This window comes from Sinohyriopsis cumingii, chromosome 1, assembly GCF_028554795.1.
Source record: "Sinohyriopsis cumingii isolate HCF-2022 chromosome 1, ASM2855479v2, whole genome shotgun sequence".
Classification (NCBI taxonomy): domain Eukaryota; kingdom Metazoa; phylum Mollusca; class Bivalvia; order Unionida; family Unionidae; genus Sinohyriopsis; species Sinohyriopsis cumingii.
In genome coordinates, this window is record NC_142961.1 from 16090277 (window position 1) to 16109767 (window position 19491).

Below are 19491 nucleotides of genomic sequence, written 5' to 3' on the forward strand. Positions count from 1 at the left end.
TGTTTTTTATTAGAAAGTACGGATATTGAATCAATAACCTGGCTGACCTATTCTCACAAGCCTACCAGAACTCCAGGTTTACCATCGGTATGAAAAAGACACTTTTAATTTGTCAAGATGTTTATCAGCCATATTCTCTTAATACAGTATCAACAACTACGAAATTGCGGATGTCTTCATTTTCACTTGCGTTGTTTCTACCATCACAAACAAACCCTCGATTGAAGCTGAATTTAATCCCTTGTTGGAAAGTCCACCTCAGCGATGTTACAGCTGGATAATAGGGCCTAGAGCACCAACAAACTGAGTCAGCACACCAAAACAGAAGTGTAGTAAGCCTAAGAGATTTTATAAGGTCAAGGTCGATTGCAGCTATTTTATCCGGAAACGAGGTTGTGACTATAGGTAAGAGGAGTAGATAGATTGATTATTTAGATATACAATAGTAAAAGGATTTTGAGATTTGTTGTTCAAGTCCTTTATGAGCCCCTTTCACCAGTATCCATCGGAAATATTCGCGTTCTTAATCTCTGCCTTCAGTATACATCGAGATCTTCCCGTTATGTGACTCTTTTATCAGTATTCACTGCAGATAACACCGACTCTTGAAATAAACCTAATTAATACCTGAAGATTAAATATAGGTTTAGTGAATCTTTAAGAAGTTGATCGTGTCTCTTTTTCTATTTACATTTGTAAAATCACTTTTAGAACTGTATATTTAAAAAATCTCATGTGAAAGAAAGAGATAACAATTTCCAATTTATTCACGTATGTATTACGTGACAAACTGAGACTTTACTGTGGACATGAAAACTAAACTATTGACTCATTGGAAAAGAAGAATTATAAGCTACTTTTACATTTCTTTGAGTGAATATTCTAATAGATCTGTTATTTAATCCACATCCATTTAAGAAAAAGATCGTAAGGTGCCTGCTATATTCCTTGGCAGTATGTTGTACCGTTGGTTTGTGTGTGTGTTTTTTCTTCGGTGTTTGTTTTCTTCGTTGTGTATTTCTTTCACATTTGCCGAGGGAGGTAAGGCCGAGTGGATCTCCAGCAAATTGAGGATTCGATCTTCTACATGTGCATGTCATTCGGGCCTGATACATGACGGAGAGGATGCTATACTGGTCCTAAACAGTGTACCGGACTTTTTCAAATTCAAACTTTCTTGTAAACGTGAAATATAAAATTTAATAAATCAGTTGGTTACGTGCATATTTCATATAATTGATGACGCGGTTGAAGTCCAAAGAGGGGACCTTTACAAACAATTGAATCATTCAATTTTTTTATAAACCTAACCATCGTCTTTCATTGTTTCAATGGAACAACCTATTTTTTGAATTCATTTCTAAATTGAGGCTATTCTTTGTCTAGTCTTACCGCCATTATGTCCTTTCTTATGAATAAATCATAAAATACACCTTCATTACATAGGAAAGTGGAGTTAATGGGCATTCAATTACGGATATACCATCAATGAGAAATAATGAAAAGGATACAAAAGTATGGTCTTTCCCTCGGATTTATGAAAACACGATTTCAGTGGTAATCGGTATTTAATAACAAACGTATATCAGACGAGAAACATCTGTCTATTTTTCAGTTGGGGATATAGCTCAGTGGTACATAGAAAAGAGGAGTATATAGTCATTAATTTACGGATATACCCTCAATGACAAATGATCAAAAGCATACAAAAGTATGATCTTTCCCTCGCATTTATCAAAAGACGAATTCAATGATAATCGGTATTTAACCACACTATATAAGGTGTTATCCCGCCGCAACCATCTTCCTTCAGTCACTGCCTGGAGCTTAGAAAAGCCTACGCGCGACAAATGGACAGACACTATTGCACGAGGTAAAACTGGGACAAAAAAAAACCCAAAAAACAAAAAACAACAAAAGTATGGTCTTTCCCTCGGATTTATGAAAACACGATTTCAGTGGTAATCGGTATTTAATAACAAACGTATATCAGACGAGAAACATCTGTCTATTTTTCAGTTGGGGATATAGCTCAGTGGTAGAGCGTTCGCATCGCAAGTGAAAGGCCCCGGGTTCGACTCCCGGTATCTCCATAGTTTTGGTCTCCCAATGCCGTTCACTGGTTGTATTGTAATATACATGTTCTCCATTTTAATTATTTTTTTCTTGTTAGAAATTGGTTTTTACGTTAAAGAATCTATTGAAATTGTACTCTGTACTCATGGCAAATAGAAACTTAGGCGCTATGTAGTTGCCACATGCGGGTTCTAATTGATAAATTACTTGAAGACTCTACAACACTTTCACTACACTATATATCACGACACGGGAACAATGTTGACTACTATCTTTCAAATAGGAGTTAAATGCAAACTTTCATCTTACCTGACAGCTGGAGATGGGCTACACGGAGAAAGATAGAGATGGAAGTTTATTTCCATCATATAAATTTTTAGTGTTGTGCGGGGACAATTCAACTACCTATATATAATGACAAACTGCATATAATTATATTGCTACACTAATTTGGGGAGATCAAGCTGATTCAACGTACAGCTATGCAACGGGGAAGAACGGGAAAGGAAGATCGTTTCATTGTGTGGATGTGAGTTACTTCCAGAAAGGCGGAAGGGAGGGAAAGAGAACACTTGAAAAATACTTGCTGTTGAGTCGATCTTCCTTTCCACATACTATCTAATATAAATTGGCAATGATTTCAGACCCTCTATACCCACCCCAACTGACCTCATCAAACCCGACTGTGAAACAAGGTTTTAATACTTCATCCGTTACTTTTACTATAAACCGTTTCAGCTATAGGTGTTTGTAAAATATTTTGCTAAAAAAGTTTGGTTTGCTTTGGTCCTTTAATGAAATGCAACATATGTAGGCTGTTTAATGCGGAGGCAATTGGGCAACTCGCGAACATAAGGTGTTATCCCGCCACAGCCATCTTCCTTCAGTCACTGCCTGGAGCTTAGAAAAGCCTACGCTCGACAAATCGACAGACACTTTTGCACCAGGTAAAACTAGGAGGAAAAAAAAAAGAAACCTGCCCTAATAACATCATGCTGGAATGTCAGAACTATGACAACTGGCCTTTCCGAAGACCTCCAATATATCAATGTTTCACGCAAACTGTTGTGATCAGCTTTGAGCTTACAATACTTAATGTTGACATTGCAACTCCCTGAGAAGCACGATTCCGATCGACTGGATTTATTAGAGAGAAAGACCACATATTCTTCTGGCAATGAAACACCTACAAGTAACAAGAAAATACGGCATAGATTTCTCAGTCAAAGATACACTAAATGATCGATCCTCTCACAAACAGTTCAGAGAGAACCTTGGTACTCCGCCTAATAACTTTCGAGGGCCCCGTCAACCGTCTGAGTGTTTACGCCCCAACACTCCACTCGTTCTCCGAGGAAAAGGACGGGTTGAATGACGCATTAGAGACCACAATCAACATAATTCCGAAACAAGAACATCTGTGCCTACTAAGTTTGTTTTTTTATTTGAAAGTAGGCGCCATACGGATATTGAATCCATAACTTGGCTGACCTATTCTCACAAGCCTACCAGAACTCCAGATTTACCATCGGTATGAAAAATACACATTTAATTTGTCAAGATGTTTATCAGCCATATTCTCTTAATACAGTATCAACAACTACGAAATTGCGGATGTCTTCATTTTCACTTGCGTTGTTTCTGCCATCACAAACAAAGCCTCAGTTGAAGCTGAATTTAATTCCCTTGTTGGAAAGTCCACCTCAGCGATGTTACAGCTGGATAATAGGGCCTAGAGCACCAACAAGCTGAGTCAGCACACCAAAACAGAAGTGTAGTAAGCCTAGGAGATTTTTTAAGGTCAAGGTCGATTGCAGCTTTTTTTAATCCGGAAATGAGGTTGTGACTATAGATAAAAGGAGTAAATAGATTGATTATTTAGATATACAATAGCAAAAGGATTTTGATATTTGGTGTTCAAGTCCTTTATGAGTCCCTTTCATCTGTATCCATCGGAGATATTCGCGTTGTAAATATCTTCCTTCAGTATACATCGAGATCTTCCCGTTATGTGACTCTTTCATGATAATTCACCGGAAATATTCGCGTTGTGAATCTCTTCCTCCAGGATTCATCGAGATCTTCCTGTTCTGAGTCTCTTTTATAGGTATGCACTGTAGATAGCCCCGACTCTTGAAATAAGCCTAATTAATATCTGAAGAATAAATATAGGTTCAGTGAACCTTTAAGAAGTTTATCGTGTCTCTTTTTCTATTTCCGTTTGTAAAATCACTTTTAGAAATGTATATTTAAAAAAAAATCTCATATGAAAGAAAGAGATATCAATTTCCAATTTATTCACGTATGTATTACGTGACAAACGGAGACTTGACTGTGGCCGTAGTTTGCGCACCCCTGGGACTCTATTCGATATTATTCACGTCAGGACTTCTATTATGTATTTGACATTGTTATTGTCATCAACATGTACGTTTTCTTAATTTATTTCATTCTGATTCTGTCTGGTGTTATCGATGTGAACCCTGGTCGTCTGCACGATGCGGATGAGTCGTCACTCAGATAAAAATAGTGACCTTTCTGAAAACAACAACTATAATAATAATAATAATAATAATAATAAGTAGTAGTAGTAGTAGTATACTTACGCTTCTCGTATCAATGTTCGTAGTATACGAAATAATTAGCAAGTAATCGAAGATCGACTACCCGATTTGACAGTGCTTTATGAAAGTACATGTTGATAACGTGTATTCATCTGAACGACTTGCAATTACGGAGCACACTGTTCCAATAAACAATGACAGACAAAATTGTGATTCCGATGTCATGTTCTATGTCTTGAAGAACCTAATTTTACAAGATTATGTTTGATTTTTACAGCAAATGATCTTACAAACGCCGTTCAAATCTGTCATTCATGTATTGTTCACCGACTCCAGCACGATCACTCGTCTTTTTAGAATTATTTTAATATAAGTATTAAAAAGACTTTAATCTCAAATGTCATTATGGATGGCCATATAAATGAAGATCTTCTCGATACATAAAATAAAATATTCAATACTTTTAAACGACGTAACAAATATCAAGACGTGTACTTCACTTTGAAGCAGGCCCGGCTCTAAGGCAAGGCGAACGAGGCAACCGACTTGGGCCCCGCGCTTTCAGGCAATGCAATTTGTTTGCTTGGGGCCCCGCTCGTTGCTTTTGCTGCCTTGAGCTCCGCACATCCTAGGGCAGTGCCTGCTTTGAAGTCAATGCCTAACCTTGTGTACCAGCTTGAAGTGTTCTGGATGCTAACCTGTTTACAATTTGAAGGAATTTGTTACATTAGAAATGAAGCACGCGAGGGGAATTTCAGAACATTTTCTTACGTCTTGGGTCAAGTGAAATTCGTATATATATGGTTTGGTAAATAATTACTTTTCTATTTTATGACCAGTCTCTGGAATCATTTGCAATCGTATATATAATTTGAGAGTAATTATTTATTTAAATTATTCATTGGAACTACAAAGTGCTCGTCGAATTTTGGACTAAAATGCTACTTTGGGATTTTTGAAAATTCATTCAAGGACACTCTGGATTGCATAAGTGTTGTGTATCAGGGCATTAAACACTCTTGGTACAGTTGGATATTCAAAACTCTCTGTACATCAGGACATTCAAGACTATTAGAATTAATTTGAACCATTCTATAGTTTCGGACTTGTGATGGGACATTTAGGAATATTTGGGATTTAATACACAATACTGTTTCTCTAAAATGTTCACCTTCTAAGTTAGAGAAAGAAATTATTTGTTGATTTTTATAAACTTATTCGTTTCGGATTTTTCTTTGATATAGTTTGAGACCAAATAATCGTAATACTATCTCTGAATGTCTATCGCATTCGAAAGCTTTTCACCGTGTATACATGAGAGGACAACAAATTTATCATGACACTGTCCGTTGGCAAGGTGGCTGGACAAGAACTTATCAGTCATAGAATGATCCGGGGTGTTTAAATTTCTACAACCAAACCCTTGTACTACTCTTTAATAGATTTTAAAATGTTACAAATGTCCTTCCCTGTTGAAAACCGCTAATGCAATATATATATATATATATATATATATATATATATATATATATATATATATATATATATATATATATATATATATATATATATAGTTTATTACGTTCTTGGATACACTATTTCCTCTGTTATAATGTTATAATGTCTGAGTTTAGCTTTTTTCTAGCTAATTCATACTCAAACGGCTTTGTAATAACATTCCTTTGTTGCACCGTTTAACTGTATATAGCGTTTGATTTGTGTGGCCCGCCTGAGACAATCAGCACCAATATAACGTTTATATCAGATAACTTGACGAAGCCAGACCATCTGTAGAGGTCAGTGACTAAAAAAAAAAAATCCGATAACGAACACTAGAATATCCTCTAATTCTAGATGAGGACGTGTATTCTAAGTGAAGTGCGAATCGGTCTTGAAGAGGATGAAAGGATCTAATTTTCCTGAGAAAACTTCGATCGTTCTGATGAAATCAGGCATTTATTGTCAAGTTGTGAAAAGACAAATTATTAGCATGTATCTCTATGTTTGCCACTTACCCTTATGAAGAGCGTCTATTTAACATACATCATCAAAAGCTGTAAACTTTGTGTGCAAATTGAGGCATGTGACCTATTATAGGCGAACAGATTGCCTATGTTACCTGTAATTAGTGCTCACATGGTTTTAACATATATGATTCTACCAGAATTAGAACAAAAATACCAGTTTAAGGCCATCTAAGGCACATACCTTTTTTTGTTTAAATCAACCGCTTTTCTAAATTGACAGATTTTTATTTGAATTAAATAAACAAACAAAAAACAATATATTTTCACACGTTCATCTAATACAGAAACCAGCCAGAACCAGTCTACTGGGTATTGGAATTCTTCCAGTAATTGTTGCAACCAGTGCAGTGGTGCGTAGATAATATGGGATTACAACTAACTTATGTACACAAGTTGTTGATGACCTTATTGTTATTATCGGGAGAGCTTAGGCCAAATCCAGGGCGTTTATGAGGTTTTACAAGTAATAATGGGATAAAGTTGGGTCCATTGTAGCTTTTGAGTCTTTGATTAAAAATCGGCCGTTCTTTGGCGAGATGAGATAAAAAAAGAAAATAAAAATAAACAGAAAGACCGATCAGAAAATGATCTTTGCATAAACACTAAGCATTTTCTGAAAACAGATGACATTGACAAAATCTTTCCATCATGCTAAATAAAAGACTAATTTATTAGTCATTAAGTTATTGAAGAAAGACTTTTCCACATAAAAGTGTTTACATATATGTTGATACTTCCCCCCCGACAGTAATCTTTTTCTCCTTTTTTATAATATGCATTTATATAATTGTGTATTATTTGAAAATTGTATTACCGTTACATAAGAACCATTCCGGTGGCCTAGTAGCTAGAGCGTCCGCCTCAGAAGCGGAAGTTTATGGGTTCGAACCCCGGCCGAGTCATACCAAAGACTTACAAAAATGGCAGTAACATCTGCCTCGCTAGGCGCTCAGCATTAAGAGGTTAGTGTTAGGACTGGTCGGCCTGGTGTCAAGATAATGTGACTGGGTGGAATATCATGCCTGCATGATGCCCCAGTGCTAGAGACATCACTATAAACTACCACACTGCAGACATCGTAGCGATATGATTGCAAACTTGTTACAGCTACGTTAAAAGTCCTACTCACACTCACACACCGTTACATACGAGTTCTGGCAGTAATCATACCGGATGAGTCGTTTAATACATGTATGCCCACCGTCATCGTCATGGGCAAGTAGTTAAATATTTTAAAAAATAATCCAGTTTGGACAGAACGTATCTCGGTGTGATATATATATATATATATATATATATATATATATATATATATATATATATATATATATATATATATATAGATGGAACATGTAAATGAAATTCGGAGTAAATCGTGCTTATAAGTTGTTTAGTTAAAAATGTGACAATCTAGCATATCAATATGTGGTCGCCATCGCCGTATTGCAATGCATGAAGGATACTTAAGTATCAGTGGATAGGTTCTTTGCGTTGTGTTTTAACTGCTGTACAATATGCACTACAGCTACGTATGTTGTTCAAGGGAAATATTTTCATAACATTAAAAATCTCAACAACACTATACCTCAAGCTATGTTAGCTTTTAAGTAAATTATGTTTGTTGGGTTTATTTTGCCAACGAAGACTTTACATTACGACGATTTCCGACCCTAACGAAAGTAAAAAGACGACGATATGATCAGTACAACTATCACTTGAAAGCAGATAAATCATGCTCTCTTTGGTGCGAAAATAGTATCGCTACATCATCAGAAAGGTCTAGTAAATAATTTAGTTTGCGTGGTATGGAAGTGCTATAATCACACGTACATGTAGACATTGTGAACACAGACTTTGTGACCTAAGGGACCAGCCATTTCATCTTCGGTGATGATGGAGGTTGTACGGGACGGACTCAGAGTTAGGGATTAATTTCACGGATTTTATTATGCTTTAATGGCGGCCGACAGTGACAGTTATAGTACGGTCCTTTCGAGCGAATATTTTTCTTTAAATTACAAACAATTTTCCTTAAAATGTGTCTTCATATAATAAACAACAATCAATGTGGACTTTACCTTAAAACGTATGATACGTATGTCCATCAATTATTCTAGCTTTGCCGTGACTAAAATTAATTTATATTGACTAGAGTTATTAGTACTGTAGAAAATAACACAAATATTGTTAGCTGTTCAAAATTATATTAGGATGACTAAGAAATTTAATTAATTGACTGAACTCAGAACTGTTTGAATTGCATTGAGTTAGTTTTTATTCATTGTTATGCTTTGTAAGTAAGTGTATGCAAATTTTCTGTAAGACCATTGGTACCGGCATCGAGGTCTTTGATGTTATATTTTCTTTCTAGTTGGGGAGACACTGCTAATACGTTTATACTTTCTAATGAATCCCCACCCCCATCATATGATTGTAATTGAATTTGACAAACGTTTCTCAAAAAAATATGGCTTAATCTACACCACCCTACCCACCCCAAAAAAGAGAGTTAATCTAAAGACTACTATCTGAAATTCTATATTTCGGGACAACGTTTTTATACCTTTTGCCAGGTGATACTAAACCTAGATTGGTCAAAAATATTAAACGGTGTTTTATGTCAGAAAATTTATAACATTGAATTATTACCTTTGGACCTTGTAATAACAGTTTCGTGATTCTGTTCATTCTTGAAATCTCAATTTCTGAAATTGAAACAAAGGTTTTACATAAAATGTCCAATAGAGCACAGTAAATAAGTGGTCATTTAATTAGTTATGGGACATTTAAATTAAAACGTTACAAATATAATTACCTATTGTTTTTAATAATAAAACCATATTTTTTTCAAGTTCTAAAACAGATATTTGTCTGTTTGACTGTCCATTTCTGAATGGCGAAACTACTGACATTTAATATCGTCCATTTATCTTCAAAAACAAGGAGTTTAAAGTATTCATCTTACAAATATGAGATAATGTCATTTCATACTTTATACGGTTATCATAGGGTTGCCAAATAATGTTTCAATCATAAGGGTCAAATGGAGTCTGTGTATGATTTGAATATTTTGAATAATCGAGAAGAAAGTGTTTTGCATTCTCAATTTCACCGCAGGAGCAATACTTTTTTTTATATGCATGATTAGTATATGAATCGTAATTGAAGTTGCTACAATTTGTTCTTAGTCTAGCATGCATGATCTGAGATATTCTATCACTAGCGTAGTACTAACATGGAGTTGTTTCTTTAATTTGATTAAAAAAGGCTTTAAAATTATGTATTGAAGGGTTGTTTCTCACTTCATCAGGTAATAAGTTCCATATTCGAATTGTAGAAGGTGGAAATGAATTGTAGAACAAGGTCGTTATATTTATATTCCACTATATCAAATGCATATTCTACTATAACATAGTTGCAAGGATGCAAATTTCGGTCGATCTATGAAGGGCACATTAATTTGGGCCAGAGAACAATTATTTAGATTCATGGGGACAAGTGCTTGTTAAATCGCTATACTGCAATGATTTATAATGTCTGTGTCGAGAGAGGAAGTGATTCTTAATTAAGCTTTCCTTTACTTAGCCGTTAGACGACTAGAATAGGAAAGGTTAACTTCGATTTTATATCGGAACTGTCAGAAGCTGAGTTTTCCAGATTTGTTGTTTACAGTTATATAAGTCATGCCGACCGCAATCTTTGCGTATGGTTATAAAAGGCGGTAAATATATTTAATCCTGATTGGTTACGCTAAATAAGGGACATGGTTCCCACACGAAAATTCTTGGTTTTAAATTGCCGACGTCGAAAAATCTAGTCAGTCTGCATTTTTCCTGCAAGAGTGAAAATATAAGGGACTCCGAGACTGAATTTGGAAGAAATTCTCTCGTAAAACATTGGCCAAAGGAACTGAATATCTGGAAAGTCAACGGACACAGTTTTGGCGGTAGAAGCCAACAAAGCTTGGAAAGCACAATATATTTGCGTCAATTTCTGTTCGAAAAATCTCCAATTCCCTTAGTTAAAAGTAAGATGCCGGCATACCTCTAAAATGCAGCTTAAAACCAAACGACGCGATAAAAGAAGCATGCGATAAAGACAAACACTTGTTAAACTTTTTTTATTGGTATTAGAGACAGAGGAATGGAACATTTAACAAGACTGAAAATTTGGAACAGAATTGTTCTACCCTCTGTCCTAAATGGATGTGAACTATGGTCGGGTATCACGGACTCCAATATAAAAGAACTTGAGTTAGGTCAGAGATATGCAGCGCGACGTATACAAGCTTTCCATAAATGTTCGCCTACAGAGGCAACACGTAGTACCTTAGGACTCTGGTCAATTGAAGCATACATAGATAAGACGAAATTGTTCTTTTTCAACCGACTTTGTACGGGCGATTGGACTTTTATCTTGAAAAAGATTTTCATTATGCGCTTCTGTCAATATCTGACCAACACGCTAAAACAGACGGGATTTATACCAGATATTGACAGAATAATTAAGAAATATGGTATGGGAAGTGTTCTTTTAGACTATGTAGTAAAAGTACAAACAGAAGGAAAAATTGCTTGGAATCGGCATATTATTGATTTTATTCAAAGCCATGAAGAAACTTTCGGGAGAACAAATATGGAACTAAGGGATGATTTAATTCACTTCAGAAACATTCATTTGGACTTAAAACCAAGTAGTATATGGTTTCATGAGCGTAAGTTTCCATCCATGTTATGGCCTCTCTCTGAAATAGTGAAACTATATATCATGCCTGCTGGTAAAGTTATGATATGCAAACTCTGTGGAAAAGAGACTGACGACAGAGCAAAACATCTTATGGTAGGTTGCGAAATGGTTCTTGCAGAACGAAACGTTTTCTTTGAGAGAGTAATTGACTCTTTAGAGGTGAGAGACGGGTTTAACTTATTCAATAAAGAAGACGATATATTGATGGAAACACTTCTTGGAAGCAGGGTTGACTGCATGTCGTCTATTGAGGATGATCTGTGGGATAGACTCATGTTGGTGACGACGAACAACATAGCTTCATTCTACAATAAAATGTATGCCATGCTATCAACCAGCATGTCCAAACATAATAGCAATAATAAGTAGTAAATTATCATTATCATTGTTGTAAAATCCGCAAATTTTATTTTGTTGTATGATAGCTCACGGAGATGTAAAGCTCTCTGGTTCATTTAGTATAAGTATTACCAAATATTGTCACCTCTTGTTTTCTTTTTTCATATGATAATGGTTTCATGTTGTTCCATATATAGGTACACATAATACTATTATACAGGTTAGAAATGTTTTAATTCGTACTCAACGGAGATTCGAACCCAGGTCCGCGGGTTAAACGACACCCATCCGCATAGCCTGCCACACACGAACCCATATTCCCTCACGACTAAGCATATATCACCAAAAAAATAATGTTACTTAATCGGTAGTATATGCACTCGTGTGTAGCAGACACACGCGCATGACGACCTAGTAATTAATTCTCATGTAGGTATCTACACAGTCATTCCGAATTCCTATGAAAGAAATCAATATGTATTTATGTATTCTCTCTCTTTCTCTCTCTCTCTCTCTCTCTCTCTCTCTCTCTCTCTCTCTCTCTCTCTATATAATATATTATATATATATATATATATATATATATATATATATATATATATATATATATATATATATATATATATATATATATATATGTGTGTGTGTGTGTGTGTGTGTGTGTGTGTGTGTGTGTGTGTGTGTGCACGGACAATCGCGGGTTCACGAAGCAAGTTATAATAATTGGTCAGCCGTGATTAGATACATGCGCAACACGATTGATATGAACACGTATTATGAGCAAGTAGTTAAATAACATTCTAGGGTCCTCCATGGTATCCCATGAACTTGCATCAGAACACCTCGGCATTATATGCCATCTTGACGTATCAGTCCCTAACCCTCCACCTTTATCTGCTACTAAGAGAAACCTCTGTATGATAAATAGAACCAGATTAATGCATGGCATCCAAGAAAACCTAACAACTTGCTTACCTCCTACAGCAGAACGACTCAATAACTGCTTGCGTTCATTGCTCGACAAACATGCCCCAGCAACCAAGTTCAGAGTATCAATTCAAAAGTGTTCTCCATGGTATAGCAGTGTTAGGGACCAGCTTCGTACTGCTAAAAGAGACCGCATAAAGCTGAAAGGCTTTGGCTTTCCACCAGACTCACTATTCATAAGCAAATCTATGAAGCCGCTAAGAAGAATGTCACAAATATAGTCCATGCAGCTAAATCAGCCCACTACACTAATAAGATAATGGAAAGTTCCAGCTGCAAAGAGCTCTTCGAGATTACTAACAAGCTAATGTCAAGGAACAAATCTACACCACTTCCAACTACCTTCTCTCCAGTCGACCTTCCGGACATGTTTGCAAATTTCTTCCGTGACAAAGTACAAATCATTAGAGAGAGATAAGCTTGACACCACAGTTTCAATTGACTCGTCGTCACCATACAGTTGGGAAACAGAATTTGAGCGGCAACTATTAGCAGCATTTGAACCTGTCTCAATGGATTTCGTACGTACAATCCTGATGAAGAGTGCATCAAAGTCATGTGAACTTGATCCAATTCCAACATCACTTCTGCTTGAGTGATTAGATCCAGTATTGCTTTCACTAACTGATGTTATTAATACCTCTCTCTCATCAGGCGAGTTCCCATCATTTTTCAAAACTGCCATTGTAAAGCCTCTGCTGAAGAAACTAACACTAGACCATAACGATTTAAAGAACTATCGCCCAGTTTCTAATCTCCCATTCATATAAAAAATCTTAGAAAAGTTTGTTCTATCCCAGCTTGTATCTCATCTGAATTCAAACAGTCTTTTTAGCAATGTACAATCTGCATATCGCCCTTGCCACAGTACTGAAACTATTCTTCTAAAAGTAGTTAATGACATTCTCTTTGCTTTGGATAGTGGAAAGAGTACAGTCCTCACCCTCCTTCATTTGTCTGCTGCATTTGATACAATAGACTATGATATATTACTTCACCGTCTCCAGCATGTATTTGGCATTCATGATACAGCCTTACCGTGGTTCAAGTCCTACTTGGTCAACAGGACACAAATTGTGTCTGCAAATGGAATACACTCCAGCCCAGTTGATCCATGTTGTGGTGTTGCACAGGGGTCTGTTTTTGGACCTGTTCTCTTCATTATATACACTCAGCCGCTCTCAAGTGTCATAGATCATCATCCAGTGTCTCACCAATTGTACGCTGATGACATCCAAATATACAAATCTAGCCACCCAACTGAAGTTGATGCTACCATCCAAGGTGTAGAGAGGTGCATTTCTGATGTGAAATCATGGATGACATGTAAGGAGCTGCAGATGAATGATGATAAAACTGAGGCCATTCTGATTACAACACAAAGACTTTCTCATTCATATCCTTTACCTCAAACAATAAATATCAGCAACACCAACATTAAATTCACACAATCAGTACGAAACCTAGGTGTTACTCTGGACAGTACGTTCACATTGCACCAACATTTCATAAACATATGCAAGGTTGCATATCTTGAGCTGAGACGCATCAGCTCAGTTTGCAAATATCTTTCAGTTGGTGCCACTAAAACACTTGTGTGTTCATTAGTACTTTCAAGACTGGACTACTGTAACTCAGTTCTGTCTGGTTCATCTCAATATCTACTCCAAAAAGTTCGAAACACAGCTGCTCGGATCATACTTAGAGTACCACGATCAGAGCACACCTCCCCGCTTCTCCGTACCCTACACTGGCTATCCATTCGATCCAGAATCAAACACAACATTTGTTCTCTGTGCTACGTTTCATTGACGGTCTCTAGTCCAACATACCTATCCGACCTCACCCATGTGTACACACCAGCAAGATACTTACGCTACTCTTCTGAGAATCGTATACTCATTATTCCCACTATGAAAACAAAGTCATATGGACAGCGTTCTTTTGCATACCAGGGCCCAGCAATGAATTGCCCACTGAACTTAGACACAAAGACACAGTGATCACATTCAAGAGTGCTCTCAAAACTCACTTATTTCAACTGCAAGAACAACCTTAAAGACCTAATTATGTTTCCTACCTTAAATATTCTCAGCACGTTTTTTTTTCTCTCTCTCTGTTTTCTAATTTCATGGTGTTTGTGTTTGTAATCATATCATTACATATGGTTTTTTAAAATCTTATATGTGTTGCCTAATGTTGTAAAGCGCTTAGAGCTTCTAAATATTAGGCGCTATGCAAAGTCCTCGTTATTATTATTATGTTACCATAATAAAATTGCTTTCTTGCATACAAAATAAAACAAACTTTGCTCGAAAAGGCAAAAACATTTATAAAATTACGAACATATTTAAACAACCATACTGCACACAAAATATCGTTTCCCTTACTCTATAATATAAAGAGCAGAGTCACAGTTTAGGAGAGGCGTTTTACATCCGAGAGTAGAACGTGTCAGATTAGCAGAAGAAAAAATATCTACGTTTTCTGATGCATATGAAACTGAAATTATGGCAGAGCTGGATGGGTTTGGGGGATGGGGTGGGGTCAGGTGGTTCCGGACCCTCTGCCCCAATGCTAAAAATAAAGTACAGACACAAACGTAGCTAAGATGTAGTAGCCTCAACTTTATTTTGTTGTGGTTGAAGCTATTAACTGATTCCATATCATGTAATGGAGCAACAACAAAAAAAAAAAAAATCATCATTAAAGTCAGAAATACAAATATTATAGAAATATACAACATAAGTATAATCATGTTGTGAAAGAAGTTTGGCTCATTTTGAATTTATTAAGCTCTGAGACGATAAAATAAATTGGCATGGTTACACTAACCTCACCGTGTCATCCATGACAGATAGCACGAGACTCTCGCCGTGACCCCTTTTCTATATAAGGCTTGCCAGACCATATTTGGATATTCTACTCTATGTTATTATCAATCAAGTCGCGAATAATGGCTTCTTGATAGAATTTCAAAGTTGCCTATAAACCGTATTTACTTATAATGCGCAGAATTTCTGACTCAAACCGCGCCATATTTTTGCTACGATTTGTTTACGTTTCCAAATAAGGCCTCAATGTCCTTATATGGCAACAAACAAACGAAGCTGAGAACGGAAGTAATCATTATTTGAACTAATATGGCGGACGATCTAAACGAAAATATCGAAAGGTAAACGATATTTTTCAACTATTTTTAGAAACGATTTGTGATACTTCCGGTATTAAATAAGAGGACTACTCAGTTTATTTCAGTATATTGAGTATATGCAAGGAATATGTTCAAAGTGTTGATATTAGGCGAAAAGAGCGCCGGGTGTGAATCATGACCGGCTTGCTCCATTCACACATATTAGTCCTACAATGTAAGACATAGCACATGTTGGTTTTGTTTTAGTATTATGTCTTACTATCCAAATAATGACCTTATATTGCGTGTTCCGATGTCGTTGACATCGGAATGAGTAATCAAAGTTTCAGGAACATCGCACACACTTGGCAGCCAATATCGACACTCTTCCACTAATTTACGTGTAACTAATATACTTACTGTGCTGTTTTTATCCTGGCGAAATGAAAATATAATACTAGCAAATGGACGCATTTTCACGTTCCGTTGACATACATTTGAATTTGTTGCAATGCGACGGTAGTCGATGTATGCTGAAGTAAGTTCAAGTAGGTTCATGTTAGGGTTATGCTTCTTGAACGAAACGAACCATTGCTTACAATTCCAATAGGCATAATACATTTTTATTCGTTTCGTTAAAGAATAATATTTCAACTTAACCCGATTTCGGCGTTTCCGGCCTTCATCGCTCTTCAGTAAAATGAAATGTAGGTCAACGAAACTTGAAAACAGGTCCATTTCTTTTGTGATAATTTGAATTTATTAGAGAAAAGACATCAGAGTAAGTAAAGCCTGGCTGAAACATTATGACTTTTCCTTTGTAAAAAAGCCTCGTTATTTTAGTTGTCAGTTGTGTGAAATATTCCTGAACATTTGACTTTCGTAACGATGTTAGTCGACATAAAAACACGCTACACAGCGCCGTAGCTGTAAGACCTTGACGCCCACAACATAAATATCAGCGTCATGATCTTACATGTAGGACTATGACACATATATATGCTCATGTTAGTACCCCGTGCACGAGGTAGGAGATGGGGTACTAATATTAGTACTAACACAAACGTAGTCACTTGTCACTTGAAATTTGACCATCGTGCTATTCTTGCGTGTGTGTATTGGGTGTTACGCACACTGTGAGGAAATAGACACCTGGAGTTTTGCTTTTGGTGCCCTTTAGACGAAAGTCATGGCCCTTTTGAAATTTTGGAAATCCTCATTCCTCAACAACACTTGACCTTATCAGACCATGTCTTGCTTCGAGATATACGTACGCCTCTCTTTTCATTGCATTGTATAGTATTATACTGCACATTTCACAATATTATTTTTTTAAATGTATACAGAATGTTTATGTTTATATAGAAATAATTAAAATATTCATTCAGTGACACAGTGGCGTCGCTAGGGGGGTGCTGACCGCACCAGGTGACACCATCTCAGAGGGGTGACACCAAAATGAAAAATTGCAAATTTTACAGAGCACACACTGCTCGGTCTAGTCGGATTTCATAAGCGGATAACCGATCATAGTTAAATACATGACTAGCAGACACAGCAGTGGCGTCGCTAGGGGGATGCGGTGGGTGCGGACTGCACCGGGTGACACCATCAGAGGGGGTGACACCAAAATGACATTACTAAGGATTCTGTATGGTCTGTTACGGAAGGAGGACCATGGGGGTGACACCATGAGCTACCGCACTGGGTGACACCAACCCGAGTGACGCCACTGCAATGACATACATAATTTTGTCCCAATCAGATAATGGTAAATTATGTTAAAGATAAGACATTTCCTTATGTTATGTTAGCTCGGTATAGTTTATCATGTGTGGATGTAGCTCAGTAGTAGAGCGTCCGCTTTGCATGTGAAAGGCCCCGGATTCGATCCCCGGCATGTCCAGAGCTTTTGTTTCTTGCCATTCTCAAACTCTTTCATGTTATTTTTTTTATAACAATTTCGTACCGTATCAATTAATTAGTTTTTTGGGGATGGGGAGGTGTTTATTTGTAATTGATAGAATTTAATTTATTGGTTTGTTAGAATCTAATTTTGTTGGTTTGGTCTTGTATGAGACCAAAGTTTATTGACATATTTACATCTTTGTGCTTTGTGTTATGGTCATCTTTCTAAAATTATATGTATGCCCTTATAGGGAAGGTTTTTATAAGTATGTTTATTCATACACACAGACACACACTCACAAACACACACACACGCGCGCGCGCGCACGCATGACCGTAGAGAGCGATCACTGTCACTGGGGGTAAGAAACACCCGATCATCTTCTAGTTCTTGTTATTAACAAAAATTCTTTCATAAAAATTAAAAAGCGTTCTTCGGCCCGGTTGCCTCACCCCCACCCCTTTTTTTGTCGGCCCTATACGCGCCCCCCCCCCCCCGCACACACATTTATTTAAATAACAAAGTCCGTTGAAGCAATCATAATTTTACCGAAATGTTAAAAGCCTTTGATTTTGAAAACAAAATTCAAAGTAATTAAATAAATAGGTATGTAAAAGAATTGATACCAGATTATATACTGCATGCCTAATGATCTCCACAAACGCGTTTATTTTACTGCGTACTTTGAGGAAATTCGAATGAAGTCCCATCTGCACTAAGAACTGTCATTGATTATTTATTTCAGTGACATGATTTGCTCCACTTGTTAAAACGAAAATGTTACAGTATATAATAATAATAATAATAATAATAATAATAATAATTATTTTATTATTGTTGTTGTTGTTGTTGTTGTTGTTGTTGTAATAGATACGATGTGTGTGCGTGCGCGCGCATGTGTGTGTATGAGAGAGAGAGAGAGAGCGAGAGAGAGAGCGACAGAGAGAGAAACAGAGAGAGAGAGACAGTTGTGCCGGCAGTTCAGGGCAAGGAGATATGTTTATTTATACAGATGGAAGCCTACCCATATTAGTACTGTTTTGTGACATCGTTTCAACTAAGTATTGCTATATCGAACACTTTAGATCGAAAACAAACTGCAAAGAATGTACGTGTCTACCGAATTGACTGTTGGCAGGAAATCAATTTCAGCTGTTATTATATTAATATTGACACCATTTAGTCCGATAGGGGATATAGCTCAGTGGTAGAGCGTTCGCATCGCAAGTGAAAGGCCCCGGGTTCGACCCCCGGTATCTCCACTCGTGACGATTTATTTTTATTTTTTTATTTTATTTATTTTTTATATTTATTTATTTTACCTCCATGTGTTGCATACTTATTAATAATACAAGAAATATTTTCGCTCTTTTCATTTTAATTCAAAGGTATTTATTATACTCATGAAATAGAGCCTGTTTGCCTACGTAGATTATCAGTTCCAATTCAGATCTTTTTTTGTTAAGTAAAAATCTGCTATATTATCATTAGACTAAATGCCGATAAACGGGAACAGTTTTGACAGTTATTATTCAAATAAAACTTGAATTACTTTTTGTTTTGTTTTCGGAGAGCCCGAGAAGTGAAGGTAGGAACAGGCGCTAAGAGAAGGGGTGGGGGTGACTTTTCATTGTATTACGATTTTATTACATTCAGAGTGTTTTGATGGGATTATTTATGTTACAACTTTTATGTTATAATAAATGCTAT

At 36.4% G+C, this 19491-nt stretch overlaps 1 long non-coding RNA gene and 2 other non-coding genes across 3 annotated transcripts; 2 read left to right on the top strand and 1 right to left on the bottom strand.

The window, feature by feature from the left end:
* Positions 1-1468: 1468 nt before the first annotated feature.
* LOC149806477 (uncharacterized) lies at positions 1469-16415 on the bottom strand. Its single transcript, XR_016424183.1, has 3 exons — positions 16293-16415; positions 9317-9372; positions 1469-4614 (listed from the first exon to the last, which is right to left on the bottom strand). It is a non-coding gene; the product is annotated as an uncharacterized LOC149806477 (long non-coding RNA).
* Trnaa-cgc (transfer RNA alanine (anticodon CGC)) lies at positions 2022-2093 on the top strand. The gene has a single exon. It is a non-coding gene; the product is annotated as a tRNA-Ala (tRNA).
* A 2556-nt stretch (positions 16416-18971) lies between the features above and the next one.
* Trnaa-cgc (transfer RNA alanine (anticodon CGC)) lies at positions 18972-19043 on the top strand. Its single transcript has one exon. It is a non-coding gene; the product is annotated as a tRNA-Ala (tRNA).
* The last annotated feature ends 448 nt before the right edge of the window (positions 19044-19491 follow it).